Raw genomic sequence first — 27,116 nt, 5'->3', positions numbered from 1 at the left:
GTTTTGATGCTACATAGAGAGTGACGTCAGAAAAGGAAGTGAGTTTTAGATTAAACATAGAAAGTAGAGTTATATTTTTTTTTTTTTTTTTTTTTTACACGGTGGTCAACACTTATCAAGGCCCGGAAGCCACTCAGGGATAAGGGTTATTGCAAGTACAGTACGTTAGTGTAGAGATTTGATGAAGTATTTACTTAAGGGGGTGGTTCATTAGGAATTTGTTAATGTTGGACTTGAACACATCCAAGTTGTAGTCAGGTGGGAAGCAGAGAGACGGAACAGAGTTCCAGAGGCGTGCAGTTCTAAGAAAGAAGCTTTGTTCATGGAATCCACGTTCTGATTTAGGCACAGATAAAGAGTGGAGGAAATTTTTCACAGTGGATTCAGCTAGACGGGTGTTTTTCGTGAAAGATTGGTGAGGGGGGACCAGAGATTGGAGTTCAGACGAGCACCTGCCATGGAAATAACAATAAAACAAAGACAGGCTCGCAACGTCTCTTCTGTGGGAGAGAGGTTGCAGGGTAGAGAAAAGGACATCCCCCACTAAGCCACAAAGTCTATTTTGTACTCTGTCAAGGCAGGATAGGCTGTTTTTAGCAGCTCTTGCCCAGATATGGCAACAGTATTCTATCCTTGGACGCACTTGGCTTTTATATAAATAAAGAATTGTATCAGTAGTGAGATATCTTCTGGAGCGGTAGAAGGATCCACCATCTTTCCAGCGACCTTGGCAACAGACTTGATGTACGTGTTCCATTTTAGATCAGGAGTAAAGGACAAACCCAGAAGCTTGTCAAAACACGGGGCTTCTCCCAGACGAGAGCCATCCATTTCAATTGATGCCAGATGGGGATCAGAGCGTTGATGATGTAAAGATAGGAGTTTGGTTTTAGATGCATTAAAGGTAACCAGCCACGACTTCCCCCAGTCGAGATCAGAGGAGAGAGAATCAAAGAGAACTTTGTTATTTACAGCCTTTGATGTGTTGCCGTAGATGGTCGTGTCATCAGCATAGATGCCAACGAATAATTTAAGTATGTGTTTAGGGAGGTCATTGATGTAGATCAGGAAGAGAGTTGGGCCCAGGATTGACTCTTGAGGGACTCCAGCATTAATACTGCAGGCCTCTGATTTTTGTCCACCTACCACTACTCTTATGAGCCTATCAGAGAGAAATGATTTAATGATTGAGAAAACATTTCCAGTTATACCGTAGCTGGAAATCTTGTGAAGTAGGCCCTTATGCCATACCTTGTCGAAGGCCTTTGATATGTCAAGAGAAATTGCCCTAGAAAGGAAGCCTTTGCCAAGAGATTCACTAATCCTGTGAGATATAACCGTTAGCACATCTGCGGTAGATCTTGCAGAGCGGAAACCATATTGTGTGTCACTAAGAAGATTGTTTCTGCTGAGGTGGTTTACTATTTCTCTATTTAATATGAATTCCAGCAACTTACTCATAACACACAGGAGGCTTATTGGTCTGTACTGAGAGGGAGATGACTTATCACCTGAATTCTTAAATACAGGGCATACTGATGAGGTTTTCCAGGGAGTCAGAAAGCACTTCTCCTTAAGGCAGCGCTTAAACAGTTTCGTAAGTATGAGAGCAAGTTCTGGTTGAAGTTTTTTTAACACTATAATTGGGATGCCGTCAGGGCCAGTTGCTTTACTGGAATCAAGGTTCTTGATTAGCTTGGCGACCTCACGCACAAATATTTGTATGTTACCTAGTGTGTTCTGTGTTATAGGAGAAAATATGGGGAGTTGATGGCCTTCGTCGCATAGGGTAGAATTAGCTGCAAAGTTCTTGGCAAATAGTTTGGCCTTGTCTGATGCTGATGAGATGACCTCTGGTCCATTGATAATGGTTGGGATAGAACGCACACTTCTGTTCAGGATCCTATTTGTTATTTGCCAAAACTGGTGGGAACCAAGCCGCTGATCAGCTACTTTGGATTTAACAGACTGGGCATATAGCTCTCTTGCATCTTTTATTACTCTTTTACAGTGGTTGCTGGCGTTCCTGACAGCAGCTTTAGTCTCAGTGCATCTACTACGTTGGTAGTTATGGAAAAAGTGATTTCTGTGCGCGATAGCAGCAGCACATTCTGGGGAGAACCATGGCTGGCTGTTAGGTTTTTGTTGGAATTTTTTAGATGGTATGAATTGGTCTATGCCTACAATTAACCATTCGGTCAGATCTGAAACTATAGAGGACACATCCTTTTTAAACATGGAATGCAGAGGTAAATCAGATATGAATGTATGGAAGCTGTCCCAGTCAGCCATAGAGTATCGGTATACAGTACGGTGGAGGGTAGGTCTGGGGACTTATTATATTTCATTTTTATCTTAACTGATACGAGGGAGTGGTCAAAGGATCCTAGAGGAGAATGAACGGAACATGAACATAGCTCAGGGGAAGTTGAGAGAAAAAGGTCTACGAGGCTTGCATATTGACCAGTAGTATCGGGCACACGGGTGGGTTCGCGAACAATCTGAGTGAGGTCATAAGCAATGGCAAAATCATGACAAAACCTCCCTTCGTCATCTGTCTTATTTGAATGGGTCAGCCATTCCATGATTGAACAGTGTGTAACTGAGGGTTCTGTAGGTGAGACAGACGATGGCACTGGGTAAATGAATATCATGGAGAAGAAAATGGTGTACCACCTGGTACCAATAACTCGCAACCACCATAAATGTAAATATGAAACAACTTGGTTGTTTCAGTTTGTCGTGAGAGACATAGCTACATTTCAGGAGCATGTCGGAACAGACGAAAATGGTTGTGATTTAAGGTATGTCGTTTTTTGTCCAGCACAAATGTAAAAGATGTTTTTCCGTCCTTCCGTCTATAAACTGTTTAGTATGTCGACACGTACAGATAACCATTATACACACATCAACAAGAGAAATATTTATACACCAGATGATAACGTATTGGAAGATGTTACACACATTAAATAGACGACATGTTAAAATAAAGAGGATCATGATGTATAACTCACATATACACACTCGCTATACAGCCCAGTATACAACAGGTGGTTAATTTATAAAATGTTACCTTACTTGTGCCATTAGAACACAAGGAGGGACTGGTGCTAGTGTGATTGCAAGAGTTTGGGGTGAATGCAGTAACTTCAGACATCTTCTACTATTATTGGCCAGCAGAACATTATGATTGTCAGCGAAGCACAGAGTCTATTAAGCATATGTACGTACCGTGATGTTTTAGGTGTGGCCTGGTTAGTTCGGATTGAGAACATGTGTTGCATGAAGAGAAATGATGTAAGAATATGATATGATGAATGCGTAAGATCTGATAAGGTTATAAGAAGATTAAATTTAAACAACATATGTACATAATGAGAATCTTCACTGATTTGGTTGAATTGAAAGAATGGATGGGAGTGCTCAGGTTAGTAAAAGTGGAACAGTTTGGATAGCAGCGTCAATTGGCAGGCGAAGATTACAGAAAACGAATGAGGAATTAATAAGGATGGATTTGAGACAAAGATGGGTGAAAATCTGGCTTTTGGTCAGTTTGGAAGCCAATTTATAAAAGCTTGCTAACCAGCACGTAAAATGGACAAACCAAGAATGAGGATAATATACTGCGACCAGAAATGCATAGAAAATTGCACGACTAAAACTTATTATTTGAAGTATATACAGTTAGCTAGTTTTTGATAAAATAAAAATAGATTTTATAACCAACAACTTTATATTCAATATGCTTCAAACAACAAAGCAACAATCTAAAGAAATCCAATAACTGAGCATTCAAGAAAGAAAAAAAGTTAAATTGGAATTGAGATGAAACAAAACCTGTAAAAAATGCACAAAAAGGTAAACATAGAAAAAAATTTCTGAATTAGTTATTAGTTATATTGATTTATCAGATACATTTTATTGGTTTCCTTTCGTCAAAAATGCAATAAAATATGAAAAAGGCAGAATATTGAATTTTCTATTTTTTGTTTTTAGAGATTTACAACTTCTGAAAGAAAAGGTTGAACAAAAAGTTATAAGCATCAACTTTGAAGCCATTCACTGGTCAGAATTAAAACAGTGCTTTTTAAACCTGTGACCAACATATTTTCATATAACATTACACTGAAATTACCAGAAAATCTCTCTTCACTTTCTTAGTGTTCAAATGGTCGTTAAAATTTATTCCACAACAAATAATAGTTAAATAATAAAGTCTTTCTTCAAAACCAATATGCAAATATAAGGTAGTTTCATCCTAACGGCTTTACAGGCTGAAAAGAATTTCAAGACGTTTCCTTGAATGGTGGAAATTGTATTCTTGGAATCACCTACACTTAGAATTTAATTTTTATTTATTTATTTATTTTTACCCATGGCATAACAAATAAAATAATAAATACAATTCAGTTCTAAGTGACACTCTTACAGAGGTTGAAGGTTTAATCCTCAATGTGATCGATACTAAGAATACAATTTCAAATTACTTGATTTCTACCTGACCATGCCTGATAGAACGCCAGCACGTTACTCCCATGGATTAAATAAAGAGTTTCATCCAAAATTCCATGCAGATTCCTAAGTTCAACAAGATAGACCTGAAAAAGGTTAGAGGTTACATCGATCGAAATGTTGTGAAAACAACACTCAAGATGCAGTTATTCAAATAATCCAAATTATTAAAATCTTATTGGAAAAAAATTTCTCCATGCTGTGCACATTTTTAGCAGTTAAAACATCTCATTGGAGTTGGAATATAAAAACGTATTTGAAATTGAAGATCTTCACTTTTGTTTTAATTTAATGATAATTACATTTTATATACTAAAGTAAATGTGCATGTTATATTTATGTTTCATTTTGGATGTTATTCAATCCAAATGTTTCAGCCGATGTAATCTCCAACCTTTTTCATGTGCACCTTATCGAACTCTGGAGTCTGTCTGGAATTTCAAACTGAAATCACTTAATCAATCTATAGAGATTGATTGCTCTCGTTCACTCAGCCATAATCTGGTAGAAGTCTTAAGTAACTTTTAGTATTAACTGAGTTAAAGATTAAGCCTCCAATCTCCATAAGACAGATCTGAGCATCATGATTTGTTAGGATGCATTTAGTAGCCAACATAGGGTACCCGGTCGACACATTGCGAATGTTGGTCCATCTTATTTCAAGTAACAAATCACAACAGATAAAGTAGATAGATGTGATCAGCATAAACCAAAGACCACGGTGAGACAGAAACAGAGCACAAATGAAATTAGATTAGTAATGGAATGCTATTAGAAAACGAATTTTCAGACCGGGGGGGGGGGGGCTCTTATATACATATAGAGCATAATCCCAATTTTCTAAACACCCTGTGTAATATATATATATATATCTTGGAAGTTTCTTAACCTTTAAAACTATACAAAAAAAATTATTTAATTTTTATATTTTTTATCATCCGTTGGAAAACTATTTAGTCAGTAGGTCATTTAATCACCTGCAATCAATGCATCAACTTGCTCTCTTGAATTCACAATAGTCCTAATGTTAATTCAAGGGATCATCAGTTGTCTACCATGAAATACTGTTTCGGGATTTAAAAACAAAACAGTATATATCTTAATTTAGCCTTGCCTCGACAGTCAAGTTTAAATTTTCTTCCATTTTTTTTTTATGCTCATCTTATCTTTCTTTTAATAATATTATTGGAATTCATTCCCTTTTCCTTGTACCTATTTGTGAATTATTCCACGGATTTCTGCCTTTTGGATTACTGTGGACCATCTTCCATTTACGCGATTCCCTTGGATTTTACTTTTGCGAATGGAAATTTAACCAATTTTCTTGGATTCTGCATTTTTGGATTTTACCGTCATTCGATACTTTACCCTTCACCAGACTATCCATTCACGTGAAATCACTTTTTTATGCGCCCTATTCCCTCTGCTTCACTTTTTGTTATCAAGTAAGATCTATGACTTACTTGTAGTTTCATTAAATTCTTTTGCAAGCAAAATCTGATCCTGCATTTTGCTAAATCCTACCCTCTGATGAAAAGGAAAGTATTTCTTCAAAACTCCACGGATTAAGAACCATCCACTTATTTAGTGTTTCCTTTTTAAAATTAAATATGTTTTTAACTCTTTTTCAAAGTGTTTTTTAACATGTTTTATTAACTACTTGTTCTTTTTATATATATTTAAAAGAGTGTAGCCATCAACAATTGTGGGTTTTATTTTTTTAGCCTTTTATCATATTTTTATTTTAAAATATTTTTATAACGCGTTTCAAGCTTAGGTTCGCTCTATTCAGATATTTTCGTAAAAGGTTTTTTTTTTTAAATGGGAGTTTGAAATGTTATTTTTGCATCTGCTGATACTAAATGTGTTTTTCAGAGTGACGTGGTCTCAGACATTCTGTCCCCAACAGTAAGTGTCGGTAGTATCCGGTCAGAGTTAAGTTCAAAGAGGGGGCTTTTGGTCCACTTGGTGAAGGTTTTTATGTTTTTTTTATGACTTTCTTTCCCCATGTATAGCACGCACTCACACACAAATACACACACATACATGTACATATACACATGCACACGCACGCAGGCATATACACATATACACACGCACATACATAAAAATATATGTAGGAGCATACATATGTACTCACACACATCCACCCAATAACATATCACACACATATTGGTTAATTTTTTTTTTCATATATATATATATATATATATATATATATATATGAGAGAGAGAGTATAATTTTCTTTATATAAACATTATTGGCTACATAAGTGCACACATTTTTGCAGTATTCTAGCTTTATCAGGCTACTGGTCTTAACTGTTTTCAAATGGGAACAAAAATTTTTTTCCAAATTTTATGTTTGTTTTTTTCTTTTTTGAATAGGAAAAGTAGTAGAGTAAAAAAAAAAAAAAAAGAACTCGTACGTTCCATCTGCATTTGAAATCAGTCGAGACCAGTACCTTGATGAAGTTGGATCTTGAAAGAAGTCACAGTTAAAACATGTATGCAGACATGTAGCCAATAATGTTTATATAAATAAAGAAAACTAGCGGACTCATTCATATGTAATATATTGATGTTAGCACTCTGTGGATGTTCAGTGTAAATGGAGACGCCCTGATATTATTGTAGTGCTTTTGTTAAAACTGCAAAAGTATTTATCTAAGCTAGCAGGGACGCCCGGCATAGCCCGGTTGCAAAATACGCTGAGATATATTTTAATTTATGCAGATTTCGTATATATTATTACAGAGTCAATTTGCTATTGATTTTTATCTATATATATAAAAGGCAAAATGTGTGTGACCATTTCATGTATGTCTCGAAAAGGCTTTTTTCGCCGACGCCCCCGGGGGGGGGGGGGGGGCTACGATCGCTTAGAACTATTTATATACTCCCTAGATAATAATATCTAGGATTTGGGAATGCGGGTCGCCTCTAGATTTATTTACATCGACTTTTATGAGATTTGCGCTATTTCGTCTGTTTGTCTTGCTTTTTAGTATAAATAAAGTTAAACTAAATTCAAACGGTGTTCTCGGCATCGTGCCGGGAAACGCCCAGAAGCAATCAGCTTTGATCAATGTGGGGCCAAACTCCATATATCAGACAATTGCTATTCAATCTGGACAATGGGGAGCTGGTTTCCCCCTCCCCAACATCTTGGGGAAAAAAACAGTCAAAGTTGGGTAAACAAATCTAAAAGCTGCCCTGCAGCAAAAGTTAACTCTGGGACTTCTATTTGACCTCATTAATGAGGTCAAATAGAAGCAGCAGAGTTAACTTTGATTGTGGCCACGTGTCAATTCTGTTTTTAATACTTAAATAAATAAATTTAAACGTGTTTCTGTTAATATGTCGCGGTGGCCCAGTGGTTGACGTCGCATGATTTTTTTTCACACTTTAATTTTCAACTTTGCCTCAGAGGTTCGGGTTCGATCCTCATACTCACCTACCAAAACTTTTTTTTTTTTATTTTAACCCCCTCCCCCGGAGTTTTGATTTATCCAAAGCCACACACACCTCCAAACACCCGGGCAACGCCGGGTACCCCCCACTAGTATATTATAAAGTTGTGATTTCAAATAATAAAAAGATATATCCATATGACTTGAATCAGCATGAATCAAAACCAAAACTTACGAAGAAAAAAAAAATGAGTTCCTTCAGCTATAATCGAAACGAAACCAAAACTTAAGAATTCTTGGTAAAATTATTTATAAAAAAAAAACAAAAAAAAACAGAGCACTTGAATGCCATCAGCTCTAATCGAAACCAAAACCCACTTATAAAAAATTCTTGGTAAAATTATTTATTACAAAAAAATAGAAGGTCATGACTGTCACTCGGAAGAAAAAAGATAAGCATGACACACAAAATCACACACACGCTATCATATTAATATATAAATTATACAATACAGCTCTACTTGTTATAGAGCATATTTGTTCACACAGAGTTTCGGCTGTAACTATACAAATAAACCTTGATAAACTAGTGATTAATCTTTTTGCAATAGAAGACAACTAACTGCAAAGCACACACATATACTCTACCATAAAAACCCTTTAAAATATTTATTTTTAAATATCTGACTTTCAGGAATGAAAACTGTTTAAAGTGTCACATCAAGAGCAGGTAGAGCGCTCTTTAATTTTGGTGGGCAATCACCTACAGGTGGTGTCTCCAAAAAAAAAAAACACTGATCCCCATCACCTCAATGGGTTAGCGTCAGGAAGAGCATCCAACCCAGGCAAATTTTACCTCCCAATTATAATCCAACATGTAAAACAGACATTAAATTGGTAATGATGACATTTGAATAACTGACTTCTCCATTCATGGCAGGGTTTTCAAAACGTTTTTCTCCTAATTGTTTTTTTATAGGAAAACATAGAAATTAGAAATAACTGTATCCGGTATATTTAAGAAATTATATACTTTAGTGAAAATATCCATTTCTACGGCAGATTAGGTTATTCTATTTTGCGGCATATCAATCCTTTTCAGGTTATTTAACGTTAAATCCAGTTATTTCGAAAAAAGATGTTTTTAAGCTTCAAGTTGTTTATATCTTCAAATATTTATTCGTGATGTTTGGTTTGGCTGTTTTGCTTTACGGCATATCAACTCTTTTCAGGTTTAATCATTTTGACAAAAGTTTTTATGCTTCTAGTTCTTCAAATATGTATTCACAGTGTTTAGTTCGGTTTCTAGAGAAGAATTTATCTCCACCTTAATTTCTATCAACATATTTGTTATAACATCCGTTTTACAAGTTGGCATGTATTGGACTGCTTTTATGAATTGACTTTCCAAACTAACATGTCTTTACTCGGTTTTTATCTATCCCCTTTTCAGATCTATCCTTATAACTTCCTCCTATGTTTTCCTTGACCTCACTTGCAAACTGTCTCTGCTATCTCAACTTTTCTACATCTATTAACTCAAACACATGCATTCCTTTCAATGTGGCTACACCAATAAAATCTCTGAGGTCATCAGATATACTAAGCCTGTTTTTAACAATTATATTTCTCATCCATTATATCATTCTCATATAATTTCTTTCCATGAAACGCATGTCCTGAACCCTCATTGGTCAGTTTTCATTTCCATACATCGTCACACCGTGTACACATGGCTGAGATGCTCTTCCCTTGGTCCACAGTGACAATGCTCAGCTGGTTATTAATGTTTCCATTGAGAATGTCTGATCCAGTAAGACAGGGGGCAAGGTAGTATATCTTTTAAGTTATTGAAATTATTTTCATGAGAGAAATTGTTTACAGAAAAGATAAAACTTCAATTTGAATCTTGGAGGGTTCCATAAAAAATATATGATACATCAATCAATACTTGTGTCAATTTCTGACTAGGCTCAGCAAATATAAGACGCAAACATCAATGAAAAGAATGAGGCCTTTCTTAAGATGCGTCCATTTCAATCTATGCATTTCGTGATGAAAATGCTATTTCAAATCTACATGTGACAGACCAAAGAAAAACAAATTTTTAAAATTACTTGAAACTCATACATCAATCCAACCCATATAAGCAGAAATATTATTACAATAAACACTCAAACTCTCATAAAGTATTTTAAGTAGTATTGGGACGATTAATCAGTAGTGGAATATTTTGCAGTATCAGAATCTGGAAATTTTTAGCCAAATTTCCGATTCCGAAATACATTTTTATTTTTTTATTTAAAACTTAATTTTCTATTGCTGGTGCTAATGATAAATATTCTTTTAATTTTAAACAACCAGTAAAACTGAAATATATAGATAAATAATAATAAAAATGACACCATTTACTCCTTGAGGATCTTCATTTTTAAAAATAGTTTATTTATTAAGTCCATTTTTTATTTATTTTTTTTTTTTTTACTAAAAAGAGATCCTGGTCGAAATTTAAATAACATTTTGTCAACTTATGATGAACTACTGTTGCCGTTTTAAAAAAGAAATACATCTTTAGTTGCCTCATGATTTTCAACCAAGTACAGGTAAAGCATTTGAGGAAAAAAATATTCAGAAATATCTACTCATATAATGTACACACTCCTTATAAGTGTACATTTATTTTTGCAAAAATATCTGTTCACATTACACAGGTTTTTATGTTAATTCGAAAATTTCACACACAAAAAAAAACCCTGTATAACTAAATATTTAGAAATTTAAAAAAAATCGGAATCTATAATTATATCAGAATTGAAAAAAATATTGGAATCGTCCCCTCACTAATTTTAATATTATGATTTAACAGAACTAAAGAAGAATTTGTGGCATACTAAACTTGATCATGATACACTGACAGGCTGACAAAACGAAAAGATTTTTCTGAAATGTGAAGACTTATCTAGTAAAGTTAGCGCAGATTGTACCATTGTTGTCCTTTGTTTCAAACTTCACCTTCGATGGGTTGATCTTCAATTATAAAAAGGTTGTAAACATCCACAATGCAACAGTGTTTATCATTATGACTATTAGTTCCCAAGGTTGCTCCTTCATATGTTAAGAATTTTTTTTTTAATAATAACGTTATTATTTAGAGAAAAACCATTCTTAACGTGGGGAGGATAGGCTTCATTTACCTATTTTCACTTAACAATTTAATAAACACGCGATACAATTTAATGAACACAAGATACAGTCAATACAATTAAAAACAAAGGAGTAACCGGAAGTGAAGTGAAAATTGTAAAGATGACCATGACACGTTTATTTGTAAGGGGGCATAGATGCATGTTACGAACAGCAGGCCGGAAGTGAGAAAAGGTTTCAGCAGAGAAGAGACCATCCAAGAAATCGGCTTTTGGAAGAAAAGAAATAATAGTTTCTTAAAAATCATTTGCAATCTTACAGAATCAATCCCTGATATTTATACTACCTGATAGAGAGAAGGAGAGAGAAAGGAAGAAAAAGAGAGAGTAGTTAAAAAAAAAAAAAAAAAAAAAAAAAAACAAGATGTTACACACACTTTTTTTTTTATTTTATTGTCTATGCTCCCGGCAATGTCGGGGAGTTAGTTCTAGTATTTAACAAATTGTTATTAAGCTTCAAGCTTATTTTATTATAAGTGATCAGGTATTTTGAAATGAAAGGATTTAACAATTTCAGCTTTGAACGCGAAAAAAAGAAAACAGCAAAAAAGAAAGAAAGAAAGAAACGCTAGCTTGATTGCATGATGTAAAATATTATGTTTAAATGAAAAAGAATAAAAAACAACAAGAATAAACCAACAACAATTTATTACAACCTAAACTGATTATGCTGACAGTCTCTCTTTCTATTGGACATTGTTATCTTGCTTTCATCCATCAGAGCCAGTAATAAACATGTTGCTTGCTGTCAACTTTTATGGTCGGCATCTCTTTCAATTCGATTTGCTTTCAATTTCTCTCCATTCTGTCCTTTGAAGAAAACTGACACAAGGCATGCACGCGACTCTTGAAAAAAAAAAGGGGGGGGTAAAAATAACTTCTTTAGGAATCGTGTGAGTAACGATCGACCAGATATAAAAGAGTAAATAAGGCAGGAATGGAGAAGATCATATCTAGTGATGGAAAAACGACCTTTTTGCTAAATGTTAGAGAAATCATAGAAGTATTGTATTACTTGTTACAACGATATAGGATACTTCTGCAGCTTACGATCCTTGCTGGGCGGACCTGTACGAGAGTGGCCACCACTTTTTTTTTTTTAAAGTTTTTTTCCTACGATTAACGTAGATTACAGACTTAAGTATCATATCAGCGGGAAAAAATATAAATTTAATGACTTTAAAGAGGGGTTTTTAATCACGTGACACGTCGGTAAAGAAATGGACAGTAAGTCAGGTAACAATGAAGTAGAACGTTATTATTATGTCTTAAAAGTCATTAATTTTTTTTTTTTTCAAAATTTTTTTTTTCTGTTAATATGATACTTAAGTCTGTAATCTCTGATAATCGTTGAAAAAAGTTTTTAAAAAGGTGTAAAACGCATTTTTAGGGGTGGGCACTCTCATACAGGTCCACCCCTTGCTGAAATAAAAGCTTTATTACTTAAAAACATTTTTAATAAGGGAAGAAGGGGGGAGTTGTTAACTATTCTGTATTTTCACCTAACAATTTAATAGACTAAAGATAATGTAAAAATTGAATTTAATTTTAAAGTTTATCTATAAAATAGCAGTCTATAAACTGCAGAAGTATCCAATGCAGAATGATCGGGCAGAAAAAAGTGATTTGTTTTACGGTCTACCAACCCTTTTTTCTGGTTATTTAATGCAGAATCCAGTAATTTTTGGAAAAGTCAGATTGTTTATATATTCAAATATTTATTCATGGTGTTTGGTTTTGTTTTAAGAGGAAAATTATTTTTGTTTTTGACTTTGTAGAACATAATTGAGTTTTGCAAAGGGAAAGGAAAGAATAAACATCAATGTTTGGTGCATTTTATGTTAGAAAGTCAATATCTTCAGACAGCCTGATCTGGTAATAGTAGGTTGCTGAAAAGAATGATTGATCGGAACAGACTGGACAACAGGTCAAATTCCAATACACCAGTTGTTTAATATTTCTACAGCATCATGTCCTAAAATTTTCGAGATGAGGATTGATAATTTGATAAGGTTGGCAGTTACATTGGCCTAAACGTTGTGAAAATAACCAAAATGAGAATAATACTCTAAATTAATACATTTGTCATAGTTTCAATATTGTCATGTGCCACTGATAAAAGCACCTGAACACCGAGCTGTAAATGGACGTTTCTGTTTTGTTTAAATTTTTATGTATTAACATAAGGTCATTTTTGTGGCCAAATCCTATGATAAAAAATCTAATGATCTCAAAATACATTTTTTGTTCATTTTTATTAGACAATAAGTTATCATTCAAACACTACCGTGTTTGAATATATGGTTAAGTGGCAGTTTTAAGAACTGCTTTAAAATTTTTACTCAATTAGAATTCAGTTCAAAGGAATAGTTTTAAGAACTGCTTTAAAGCTTCAGCTTCACCGCTCACTCATTTTTCAACCAAATTTCAAACAATTATTAGTTTATAGATCACCTTCTTAGCTATATTGTGAAAAAAATTTCAATTTTCATTCAGTCAAACAAAAGTTATGATGAATTTTCTGGTGTTCAAATTCGTAAAAATATGTAAGGCCGTGAGGGAGGCTTTTTATGACTGGTCTCCATAGCAACATCGTCGCTTCAATTCGAAAAGAGAAGTAACCCATGAAACAGACAGAATGAAAGGGAGATAATTGGGGGCGATTTTATTGGAAGTAGACGAGTGCCGTACATTTTTATTACATATGTGTTTATGGGGGCAAAAAAAATAAGACTGAAATTAAACAAAGAATAAGTGAATTTATTGGAAACCTGAAAAAATCATGGATTACAATAAAAAAATAAACGCAAGCATGAAATGTAATATGGTTAAGCTTAAACATGGAAAAAGTAAAGGACTAGTTGTTAAGACTGGAAAAGAAAAGGGCAAGATATTCTAGTGAAAAATATAATATATAACTTAAAATATTGCAGCATTAAGAATTTTTTTTTAATTCAATTTATAACATTATATAATTAATTCTTAATGCTGCAATGTTTTAAGTTATCAATTTATTATATTTTCCAGTTTTAAAAACTAGTCCTTTACTTTTCCATGTTTAAGCTTCTAGGCACCGCCAAAACTGGGGGGCAGGTCAGTACTTTTTGACGGACCGTCTTTTTAAAAATCTACCAAAAATCAGGTAATTATCCGATCAATACGAAATTTTCAGCGATTATTAGGAGAAGAATGAACTTTATAACAGTGTACTTATTTTTCATAAACGATATTTATATATATATTTTTTTTTGCTTACAAACCCCCCCCTTGTTTTGAAGTGGGAACAAATATGCTTAAAATAATCATCTGAAACTGAACACAAGATATTGTGTTGTTGTAAGGGACAGAATTATAGATTAAAAAAAAAAAAAAAAAAATTGTTTGCATACCTTATTTTGACGTCTGAATATCAGAACTTCGATTGTGTTTAATTATCCCGCTTTTGAGTTTTGAAATGTGAAATTCGGTGAATATGTTAAGTAAAATAATTAATTTAAGTTAAGCAAAACAAAAAAAAAATTTTTTTAATATTTATACGAAAAAAAGCCATTTTAAAATTTTTGATAAATAAATTAACAATTTTTTTTTTAGCGAGCCGAATAATGCATGACCATTATTAAACAGGGCATGCTTTGAATAATCGATACAAAAAAAAAAATTCGATAAATATTGTGCCCTTTGTGTTAAAAATAGCATCATTTTTTTCGATTCCGTTTGAAAACGTTTGCCGCCTTTCGACTACAGTGGACCAAACGCGCTGAAATAATTTTTTTTATTCTGCTTTAAATTGCCCCCACCCCCATTTTGGGGAGCCTGGCCCCCACACACATACACATTAAAAACCAAACTCATACAAATGGTCACCCATCTGGTACTGGCCAGCCTCAGCTTAATAATACATTGAAATTTTCGTCACTGAAAAATAAGTTTTTTTGGCCTGTTTGGTCTTCCATAGTTTTCTTCTTATCAAACGCAAACGTAAACAGTTGCGATCTAGACTCTAGATCGACGCAAAATATCTGGTTAGCTATATGAATAAGTGGAATTATTTGAAATTCAGGTACTTATATTATAATATTTTTGCATATTCTCTTAGAAAATCATCCTAAATCTTAGTTAGACAATAAATAAATAAATTAATTATTTCAAAAACCTTTTTTTTTTAAATATTTATGTACGTTTTTTGTGCAAGACAAAAAATGTCAATTGTTAACTTTTTGGGAAAATTTAACATTTAAAATTTAATTAAAAATAGTAGAAAAAGTTTTACATTATTCTGTTTTCTATATGATAAAATTCAGGGTTTTATCTTTCTAGAAAAAAAAAGTTACTCAGAAATAATGGATTTTAATAAATGTAATTTCGTTTTAAAAAACAACAACTTGATTTTGCGGCCATTTTTGGCGGTGCCTAAGCTTAACCATATTACTTTTCATGCTCGCATTTTTCTATTGTAATACATTAATAGGCGACTGGAACTGGTGTTAAATATTTGGCTGGTCTGTTTTGGTTGAAACTTGAGAGAACTTGAATGCCTACTAGACACTATGCCAGAGTGTCTAAGGTCTCTATGTACAGTGATTTGTCAGGACAACCTGGTATGAGGATATTTCCCCCTACAAGTAAATTCTGACTAAATATTCAAAATAACATGGTATTCAAAGCCAAAATAAGATCTCCTAAATAACTCACAATTGTATTTTTGAGTCGCCCGTACTGAGGATTGAACCTTCAATATCCAGGAATGTAATTTTTACAACTGAATTTCACTAAATAGTCTATCCACTGTGCCATGTATATATAAGGTAAGTATAGTATGTGCAATGTATATATAAGGTAAGTATAGATACATGCTTATATATTTCTATGCATAGGATACACTGCTAAACTGATTAACCTATAATTAAGAAATTTGAAACAGTTTCTAAGCATATTGGTCGATAAAGTGGGTTATATTTAATTCAACTTAGTTTTATACAAATAGGTGGTGGAAGGCCTTCATGAAAATTCAGATATTTTCAATTTTTGTGAAATGTTAACATCAATTTACAAACATTAAAAAATTTCAATTTCTTTAGCTGAAAGAGATTTTAACAGATAGACTACGTGCACAACCTCTCATTGGAAAATTCAAGCCAGATTCCTTAAATTTCAATTTCTTAAGACCCCTTTAACTTGAGACATGTTCTAGAATCAAAATCATAATAAATTTTGATAAAAAATTCAAATCGGAATTCTTGGCATGAGATTTGGCATCCTGATTTTAAGCTTTGTAAAATAACATAAATGTTGTGTAAAACTTGTTTGGGGAATTAATTTTTCTCGTCTTGAGAAGAATATTTTTCTATAAAGAGAGAGAGAGTAGATAATGGTTTTTAAATCGTAAAAAATCACTTATCTAAATTGACTTTTCTAGTTGCTACTTTAAACGTTAAGTTGAACATTTCTTTTTACATTGATGTATTGAGATTTTATGTATAAAAAAAAAAAAGAGTGGAATTCACATCACAAGGCCTTTATAGACATGTCCATTCCTGTTAAAATAAAGAAGCTGCAAATAAATACTATATAATAAAAGAAAGTAATGGGAACAGGAGTCAGTCAACCTTCTAAAATGCCAAGAGTAAGCCAAGAGATTGGAATACAGATTTTATTGCCCTGTTAGTAAGAATATGAGCATCATGTAAATTCCGGACACTAAAACATTCTTAGACACCTTGTGCCCCTTACAAAGATAGTTCCTAGATAATGAAATTAATTTATAGTTCAATTTAATCTTTACTTATATATAAAAGGTACTTTATATGTGTGCGAGTTTGTTAGCTATGGACTCCGAAATTGCTGGGCCATTTTTTTTTTTTAATTTCACACAAATGTACTTTATGCATCTTTGGTGTGTTTTTAGATAGGTTTTATATCAGAATGCCTACAATAAGCATCGAAAATCGATAATCTAAAAAATTTGATTAAAGAAGGAACAGTGCAATTTCGACCAAAGTTAACATCCTTATACTGCCTAACATCACAAGTGCATTTGAGAAAATTTACCATCGCACACCTACAAGGGCCCAGTATATAGAACCAACAGTAGGTTCTTTGATAAGACATGGGTGTGTTCAAAATGAATGTTTCGGTTTAGAGCGCAATTGAAGCATGATACTTAACTTTTGCATTTTAAACTTTAATTCAATCCGTTGTATAAAGATAATTTTATAAGATCAACAGTACGTTTTCTACAGTTCAATGTAGACTACAATGTATTGTGGACTAAGTCACTGTAGGTAGGCATATGGAGCTTCTTCTCAATGCACCATGGTGGGTCCCTGATTAGAGCAGGCAATCTGATTACAATAAAATTATTGGAAATGTGGAATATCCATTGATCCTTTATTCAATACCAAGCAACGTCAGGTTTCCCTGCTGATGAAATCTACTTATTATTCATGATTGTTAAGGCAACACAGCCACAAAAACATACCTAAACTACATCGTCAACTCAGACACATCAAGAAACATTACCAATAGTTGCCCACAAACTCAACTGACGGTCAGACCCCAGGAAAACAAAGAGGCAAAATATATATACTTTCAACCGGAAATCCTAGATGGCTGGTATCGTCACCCCTCCCGGTAACTCTCAGCTGGTCACGAGAACTGACTACATCTGTCTCTCCTCTTAACCAATCCCCATCCGACCACTCAAAACCTTGACCACTTGAATTAATAGCTAGCAAGCATCCATTTGAAAAAGATAATCTATGGACACCAAGGACCGACTCTCTGAGGGATGCCAAATTTAGTTGGTCATTATTTTGGACAAAATTTCAGGAGGAAACCATGTATTTGAAAAAAAAAAAAAAAATTTCCAGGGTGGACAAATTAAATACTAAGAGGTCTTTCCCAAATATTTTACATTTCTGGTTGATTTTTGCTTTTCTTAATTAAACATCTCCCACTCATACCAAGTCCACATACATCACAAACATTCAACCGCCAAGTACATGTTTACAGTATTTTTTTTTGTTAAATTTTCATGAACTTTAATTTTACATTTATATTATTTGGGTTATTCGGACTACTGTTCTCATTTCGATTGTTATTCTCACAAATGTTTCAGCTGAAGTAACCTCCAACCTTCTTCAGGTGTATCTTGTTGAATTGTGGAATCTGCACAAAAATGACGACACCCATGGATTAAATAAAGAGTTCTGTTCGAAATTCTGTGCAGATTTCAGAGTTCAACAAGATACACCTGAAGAAAGTAAGTTACATTAACTGAAATATTGTGAGAATAGCACTCAAGATGAGAAACGGTTATTAAAATAATCCAAATTATCAATTCCCATCTCAAAAATTTAGAAATCTAACAGTTATAAAATAAATATATTTATATATTATATATTATTTATATTATATTTATAAAATTAACACAATATAAAACATTTATGGAAAAGAAATAAATCAAAGCTAGAATTGCAGTTCAAGGATAAACCTATCCAATAAAGAATGGGAAACTTTCTTCTTTCTTATTATTTATTTGAGTGTATTATCAGTGTGGGCTTGATCAGCATCTCAGACACTTCTCAATAATTGCTGGATATTAGCAGATATATAAGGAAATAGATATATTAGTAGGAATGTGATAATCTGACTTGATACTCAGTTTTACCCACTTGTTCGCCACCCTGGCATCACCTTCGAAAAAACATCTATTTACTAGCATGGAAAGAAAATTTCAGTATCAATGTCATTCTCTTCCATATTTTGAGAATTTTTTTTTTTTTTTTTCTTACAACACTTTAAAGGCCGACAATGACCAATATCTCCGATTCTTTCTCCTCTGATCTTAAGCACATCGTGCAATGAGGAGAAAAAAAAGGTTGGTTAGTTTTAATGCATCGAAAACCAAGCTTCTCTCTTTCCATCATCAATGCTCTGACCTTCATGTGGCCTCAATTGAAATGAATGTCTCTCGTCTTGGGGAAGCATAATGTTTAAACAAGCTTCTGGGTCTGACCTTCACTCTTGATTTGGATTAGAGCACATCCATTGCCAAGATCACCGGAAAAATGGTTAGATCATTTTACCACTTCAGTAGATATCTCACTGTTGATGTAATCCTCTACCTGCATAAGAAATAAGTACGTCCTAGGATGGAGTACTGTTGCCACATCTGGGCAGGAGTTGTTCGAAGTGCTCTATACTGCTATGACAGAGTTCAAAGTCAGCTTTGAAACCTGGTAGGTTGTTGTAAACCTGCTTCTGCTCCATCGTTATTTTTATAGCAAGTTTCAATCTGTGGTTCCCCCCCCTTGCTAAACTATTACAAAAAACTACAAAAAAAAGCTACAACCACTGGCCACAATTTCTCCCACTCTTTATCTGTGCCTAAATATAAATGCAGATTCCATGAACAAAACTTCTTTCCTAGAACTGCCCACCTGTGAAACTGTTCTGATTGCGTGCTTCCTTCCTGACTACAATATGACCGTCTTCAAGTCCAATGTAAACAAGTTCTTATTAAGCCGTCCCTTAAATAATCAAATTATTCCTAATTTCTGCCACTAACGATTACTATGCTGTTGTCCCTGTGACCATTGTACACTCATTAACCCCTATCCTCAAGTGGCCTTCGGGCTTTGATAAATTGTCATACCTACTTATTGATGCTGATCCTGTGACTATACTTCTTTTTTTCTTTCCTGACGAACTCCTTTTTTTGCCTCCAAACACCGAAATACCCTAAGATGGATATTCACTCTAGCATTCTCTACTCCTTATAGTATCAATTGTTTAGGCCCCCCTCCCCCGCTTTTACATGTGGAAAATATTCACAGCAAAACTATACACAAATTTTCCTTTCTTTCTCTGTGTACCTAAAACTAAATAAAATTTACATGAACAAAGTTTCTTTCGAATAACTACCCATCCGTGGAACAATACCATAAGGCTACTTCCCAGCTATCTACAACATAGTCATTTTCAATCTTTTATTTTCTTAAATAATCAAATTTTACCCAATTTCAACCATCATCTCCATTTATAACGGTGCTGTCTGACAAACTCATCAACTCTTGTACTCGAGTGGCTTTTGGGCCTCGATAAGCAATGTTTCATTTGTATAAAAAAAAAAAAAAAATCATCTGTACATACACCGATATAGTTTTTCAATAAAACACAGCCAAATATTTTTCGCCCGATACATTGCATTGCTGACAAATATACAATCATTCTATACCCTCAAACTTGATTTATTTCTGGCGAAAATCTTACGAAACATGGCCGGCACTAAAACAATGAAATCAGATTTAGCTCCCTTTACTCTTTATACGGCCTAATCATGTTGTCACACTGGTTCCATTAGATCATTGAAATTAAGCAATGTTGAATCTGGTCAGTATTAAATGGGTGACCATCTGGGAATACCAGGTGCTGTATGTGCTCACTACTTATCTCAGCATCGTTTCGTCCTGAACTCTTCATTGCCACTGGAATTAAGCAGTGCCAATTCAGGAGAGATGTGGTTGGTGACTGCACAACCCTTGCTTCACAATTACATGTGCAGGGGGTATCCATTGCATCTCAAGACTGAACAGAGGTCACACAACATCTCTATATTTTACTTTCCTTATTCTCACTGATGAAAGCAGGCTCTTGCAAGTTAGTTTGTATTTTCTATTGCACCTGTAACGCGTGTTCTAGTCATCATTCTGTTCTTTTATGAGTTTTGCTGCAGCAGGTGTATAACTGCCACCACTTGTTCTCATCTCTCTCTCCACATTATTATAATTCTCGAGAATAGGTTATTAAGGCATCATCTTTCTAATGAAGGGAGGCCTGGGGCAGCTGTGCAACACGGTTCAGCAATCTTGCTGCTAGGCAAAAGCATGCTTAAACCATGTTCAAAACATCTTACCAAACAGTTGACCGGCAGTATCCAGGAAGAAATATGTCCATTGTCACGTGGTCATAAGCAACAAAGTGTTAAGACTATGCATAATTGAAATTCATTGACATTATGGAGGAGGAGAAGGAGGAGGAGAAGTAGGGGAGCATGCCCTCCTAACGCTTCTACACTAGATGAAACTGATACAGTTTTCTTTTTTATTGATCAGTTTATTCTTCAGTAATTCAGTTTTCTTCTGATTCTCTCCTACAATGTATCTATACACCAATTGTTGCTTTCAATTGAATTTAAAAAAAGATTTGCCGTTTAAATTGAAAGAAGTATTAAATGTTACCCACTGTAACAATGGAGAAGAAAATCGAGGCTTTGAAGCGTGTAGATTGTCTCCAACGTTGGATACTATTTTCAACAATGGCAAAAAGAAAATGTGTTTGTAGTTAGATTTTTTTTTTAAGTGGCATTCATTTGCATATGATGAGAACATCTACTTTAAGAAGGACGGATTGAGGAAGATGGGCAGTTAAATTTTTGATAGTAGAGATAAAACATTGGAGCCGAGATTTATCAGTGTTCATTGTGGTGTTTTTGAAGAGGACTTCCGTTGTCTTACAAGATTACATTGTCATAAGAATTACCACAGAAAATACAATGAATGTTTTTTTTGTTCTTTTTTTTACATAGACATTACCACTTATCAAGGCCAAGAGGCCACTCGAGGATAAGGGTTAAAGAGTGTACAGTAGAAATTGAACAATATAGTAATCGTTAGTAATGGAAATTTGGTAAATTTGTTAACAAGTGGAACGGCTCATCACGAACTTGTTTACGTTAGACTTGAAGACAACCATATTGTAGTCAGCTGGAAAGCAGGAAAATGGAAGACAATTCCACAGGCGTGCAGTTCTAAGAAAGAAGCTTTGTTCATGGAATCTATGTTTAGGTTTAGGCATAGATAACGAGTTATGTTAAAAGAAAATATTCGATACTAGTTTAATCAAGATATTAAAAAATGAAAATATCAAAAAAAAAAATGTAAATTGTACGTATCCATTACGGAACAAAGTTCTTCGAAAAAAATTTCACTTAATTTCATCAAGCGACAAAACAATTGGTTATGATACCGAGCAAGGTTCGATTTTTAGGAAGAAAAGCTAATATTAAAGATGAGGAAGGAGTGTCGGCACTTTAAATTAAGTTATCTCCTTGTGGTGTTTCTAAACTCCAAACAAAATTTTTTTTAAATCCAAGATGTCTGCCCTCAACACGCTCTCATAAAAACGTGTTTTTCCGCTGTAAAAAAAAAAAAAAAAAAAAAAATACTCAATCAAATTAAGTGAAATTTTTTTTTTTTTCAGAGATCTTCAGTTCAAAACGGATACGTACAATATAACCTTTTTTCGATATTTTCATTTTTTAAGGTCTTGATTAAACTGTACAAGTACCAAATATTCAAACCTAACAAAAAAGCTAAAGCAGTAGTTCACAACCTGATGGAGGGGGGTGCACTACAGATTAGTAGACAACTGGATCCAGGGCCAGGAAAAAAAAGAGACTATGTGTATCAACCATCACTCCTAAAAAGGCCATATTGAATTTTCTTTCCCCTATTATTGCTAGTATGTTACTATATATCAAGTCATATATACACTAGCAAAAGTACCCATTGTTGACTGGGTCCAAAAACAGCCTACACAAAAATGGACTCTGATTTATGAAAGTATCATAGGTTATGAAAAGGAAGGGTTGTAAAGAGATAGCTTCGAATTTGGGGCTATCAAAACCAAAGCAAAATATGATGAAAGTAAAAATAAAATAGATAAACTCCATAATTTATTATACCATACCTGTTCACACTGAAACACTTCACAATATTCTGTGGATCTATATAAAAAAACCTTGTTAAACTTTGTGACATATTTCCATTCTATGGAGGTAAGGCGTGAACGAACACCTCATGATTTTATTATACCATATTTCTTCAAACTGAAACAATTATCAAAGTATACTTACGCAGATAGATATGAAAAGTCTTTATTAAAGTGTGTGCCTATTTCCATTCTATGGAGGCCATGCACGAACGTAGACCCCACAATTTTATTATACCATCCCTATTTAAATTAAAACATACTTATCGAAGTATTATTAATGTACATCTATATCAAAAACACTTATAAACGTTTTTTTTTTTTATTTTTTATTTCCATACTTTGTGGAGCAGGCGTGTACGCAGACCCCATAATTTTAATGAATCATCATTATGCCAGATCAAACATACCCATTCCTGTGTCTCGATACATCTTCTATCATTATATGTGATCAGTCTTCTATAATAGTCAACCATATAGGAGCCTATTCGTGAGCAGACACACACACAGACGTTCAGCTTTATATTATAGATATATATCGTCAGACATTTTTTTAAAAGAGGGGAAATATCACTGATAAGTGATGAACAGGTCCATGGGTTAAAAATAGTTGAGAACCATCAAATTGCAAGATTAAAAGAGAAACAACGTTTAGTTTGTAGATTAGCATAACTATAGAATAGTAGATGTATCCGACGTTACCTGATATTAAACGTAACGTAAATTCCTTGAAAAAAAATGAAAAAAAGAAGAAATTGAGACATGGTTATGCGAGTATTATGTTTTTTCTAAACAGTTCACTTCTTGTAAGTAAAAAAAAAAAAAAAAATACTCGACCTGAGATCGTAACCGAAACTTAAAGACAGCAAGTCCAATATTCTAACCATGAGGCCAGCTTGCTACATCCCTTAAAAAATGTTTTCAAACATACTTAGTTTTAACATAATGTGAAACAGCAACTCCCACGTACCAATTTTTTTTAATTTTGACCCATTAGCGTCCCTTTTTTTGCGGATGAAAACCGATTAAAAAGTTTTCCACGTCTGAATACCCTATGTATACAATTTCAAGTTTGTAAATCAAAAATTCGTTGAGTATAGGTTGAGAAGTGTCCTCACACACATACACACACATTCTCACTTTTATAGATAGATAAGCATATTGCTAAAACTTTGAGAATGTTATCTTGTTTGCTTACTTGTTACCGTACACATTAAACATGTACACGTTTTAGAAGGAAGAGTGAAGGGAATGAAATAATGTAAATAATCAAAATAGATAGAGGAAAGAAGGGCCAGAGGGGCAAGAGAGAAGTGTACCTGCACACCAAATCAATGCAGAGTACATCTTTTTGGCTACACAACAAAAACTGAATATTACAAAATGTAAAAATTTTTTTTAAATGTTTCTGAATTTTTTAGATGAAGATTAATTTTCTTTTGGATTATTCGCAAAGACTCGTAGCATAACAGATAAAGTACCAAGTAAAATTCAGTTCTAAGTGATGCTCTTCTGAAGGTTGAAGGTTCAATCCTCAATGCAGGTGATACTAAAAATACAATTCCGTACAGATTCCTGAGTCCAAGAGAAAGATTTCACACTTCAACAAGATAAACCTGAAGGTCAAAGTTAACATGGGCTAAAACATTATGAGAATAACAGTCAAGATGTGAACAGTAGTCCGAATAATACAAATAATCTATACTATTAATAACATTCTAAATGTTTATTTATTTATGTGTGTATATATACCAATAAAACTTTTGAACGGATGCACCAAATTGAAAAATTCTTTTTTTCCCCCTGAAAGGTGCGAGTTCTGAGATTGTCCTTATCTATATATGGTTCATAACAAACAACGCCGAGTCACACCAAAAGCCCAAAATAAGGTTTTGTGGGCCGTTTCATGCAATTGTCGAAAATTTTACCTGCCCATATCAACGGAATTTGGCACTGTCTGTATACAGTCATGGTAACATCTTTCAGCATACAAACCGGACTTGTGGCACAATGGATAATGCATCTGACTACGGATCAGACGATTCCAGGTTTGAATCCTGGCAAGTTCATAATAATTTTAACCACCATTTTATCTAACGTTCACTCATTATCCTTACTCTTAGTTAGGGTATTTGTTTTTTCAGTGATTTTGTTTTGTACATATAGGAATTTCTCATACTCCAAGTTCACAAGGTAAGTGATGATGGTAAGACGATGTTGAATGTACTCGATTTTGTGTGTGTCGACGCAGCACAGCCGCTAGTATGAGAATAAAGGTAATACAACCTTATGCAAATAAAATGATACAGACTTCATTTGATCCTAGGCAATGCAGATCTTCCTGCTATGGTATACGAGATGGAGAACGAGGTGGGGGGGGAGGTATAATGACAAGAGCCACTAAGCAGTTAAAAAGTCTTTAGACTACGATTCAATAAAAATTATGTGCTATCTTAATGGGCATATACTCTAAGGTATTCAATAATTAATCACTTGCAACAGAAATGACTGTGCTGACCTTCAAAACGGTTTTAAGCAAACAGATATTTTCTGAATGGAAAAACAATTATGATTAGCTGAAAAAGTTAATTTCTTAACAATTAAAGTAATTGATTTTAACGTCTGGTAAAAAAAAAAAAAAAAACAAGAACATTTTTTTTTTTAAGTGTTAAACTTTATTTCATATTAAGAAAACTCATTGCCGTATCAAGTATGAGCATTCACAGTTTAAAAATGCTTCTGAGCAAAATTGATGATACAATTACAACTTACTACTAAAATTCTGAGAACCTTGTTATCTTCTTGTCACCATGCACATTTCATCTGTTCATGAATAATAACGTTCTATAAGGTTATTATTTAAACAAACAAACAAAAAGAATAGGAGGAGGAAGGTTATATATATATATATATATATATATATATATATATATATATATGTGGCATAATCACATTGCCACACTGGTTCTCATCAGATCACCAAAGTTAAGCGATGCTGAGCCTGGTTAGTACCAGATGGGTGACCATTTGGGAATTCTAGGCGCTGTATGTGCTCTCTGTTATTCTCTGCATTTGTTTCCAGTTGTCCTGTACAGACACTTAACTTGCCACGGGTATTTAACAATGTCGACTCAGGAGAGGTGTGGTTGGAGATTGTGCACCTCCTGCCACAAAAATTTAATGCGCAGGAACCCATATGTGGGTATCCATAGTCTGTCAAAGACTGAAGGAACCTGTTATATATATATATATATATAGCCTTATCTTATCCCACGATGAAACATACATGTACATAGATAAAGGAGAGAACTTGCATGCCTTCTAGACACTGTCCTCGAGTGTCTAATGTCCCTGTACAGTGATTTGCCTAAAAGTAAATTCTAACTAAATATCTAAATCTCATAGTATTCACAGCCCAAAATCAGATCTCCTCGGTATTGCTAACCCACAGTAGCTTATACAAAGAATGATGCTTCTTCTTTAAGTAATATTGTCTATAGTAACAGCATTAAGCTGGATACTCCATTAGACTAGATGTATTCTTGTTCTAGAATGCAGTAAGTTTAAGAGACCACAAGAAAGATAATATACAGGGTGGAACGATAAAAGTGTTGCCCTAAAAAAACAAAAAAAAAACCCTACAGTTATATTTTAAAACTTTTATTGCAAAAAATCAATTCAGGTAACTTGATTATATAGTAGAACTGACATCTATTCAATCCTTTCCGCTTTCATCCTCACCTACCGCCTCAATACGGGTCCAGAACTGGGAGCATGTCTTTTCCACAAGTGCCGGCAGGAGCTCAGCGAATATTTGGCAGATGGTGGCGATCAGGCTGGCTTTAGTGTTGTAGGAGGTCATATTGGTGATGTTCTCGACATATGACCAAACGAAGTAGTCTAGCAGGTTCGGGTTGGGGAGGAGGGGTTGGTGCCAATGAGAGAAGGGTACAAAGTCATAGCATTTTTTGTGAAGCCAAGTCTGGTCTCTTTGAACTTGTGGACTGGCGCAGAGTCCTGCTACCACACCCAGGATCTGCCAGCGGCCACCTGATTGCACCAGGGGATCACCACACTCTTCAGCACATACAGGTACACTCTGGTGTTGACTTTCAAGCTGACTTTGAAGATGTGAGGTGGCATGATGTGGTCTTCACTTGAAACTACACCAAAGACCATAACCGTAGCTGGAAACTTTGTTTTCATTGTGGCAATC

The 27,116-nt window shown here is 34.1% G+C and overlaps 1 protein-coding gene, 1 non-coding gene and 1 pseudogene across 3 annotated transcripts in view; 2 read left to right on the top strand and 1 right to left on the bottom strand.

The window, feature by feature from the left end:
• The window catches only part of LOC145287946 (transmembrane protein 65-like), a 192,694-nt gene that overhangs the window by 91,301 nt on the left and 74,277 nt on the right, over nucleotides 1-27,116 (bottom strand). The gene's annotated exons all lie outside the window — the stretch shown is intronic.
• Trnar-acg (transfer RNA arginine (anticodon ACG)) lies at nucleotides 24,897-24,969 on the top strand. Its single transcript has one exon. It is a non-coding gene; the product is annotated as a tRNA-Arg (tRNA).
• On the top strand, nucleotides 25,836-25,952 carry LOC145288491 (5S ribosomal RNA; annotated as a pseudogene).

This window comes from Euprymna scolopes, chromosome 11 (genome assembly GCF_053919585.1).
Source record: "Euprymna scolopes isolate OS-2025 chromosome 11, ASM5391958v1, whole genome shotgun sequence".
NCBI classification, from domain to species: domain Eukaryota; kingdom Metazoa; phylum Mollusca; class Cephalopoda; order Sepiida; family Sepiolidae; genus Euprymna; species Euprymna scolopes.
This window is presented reverse-complemented; position numbering and strand designations above follow the sequence as displayed.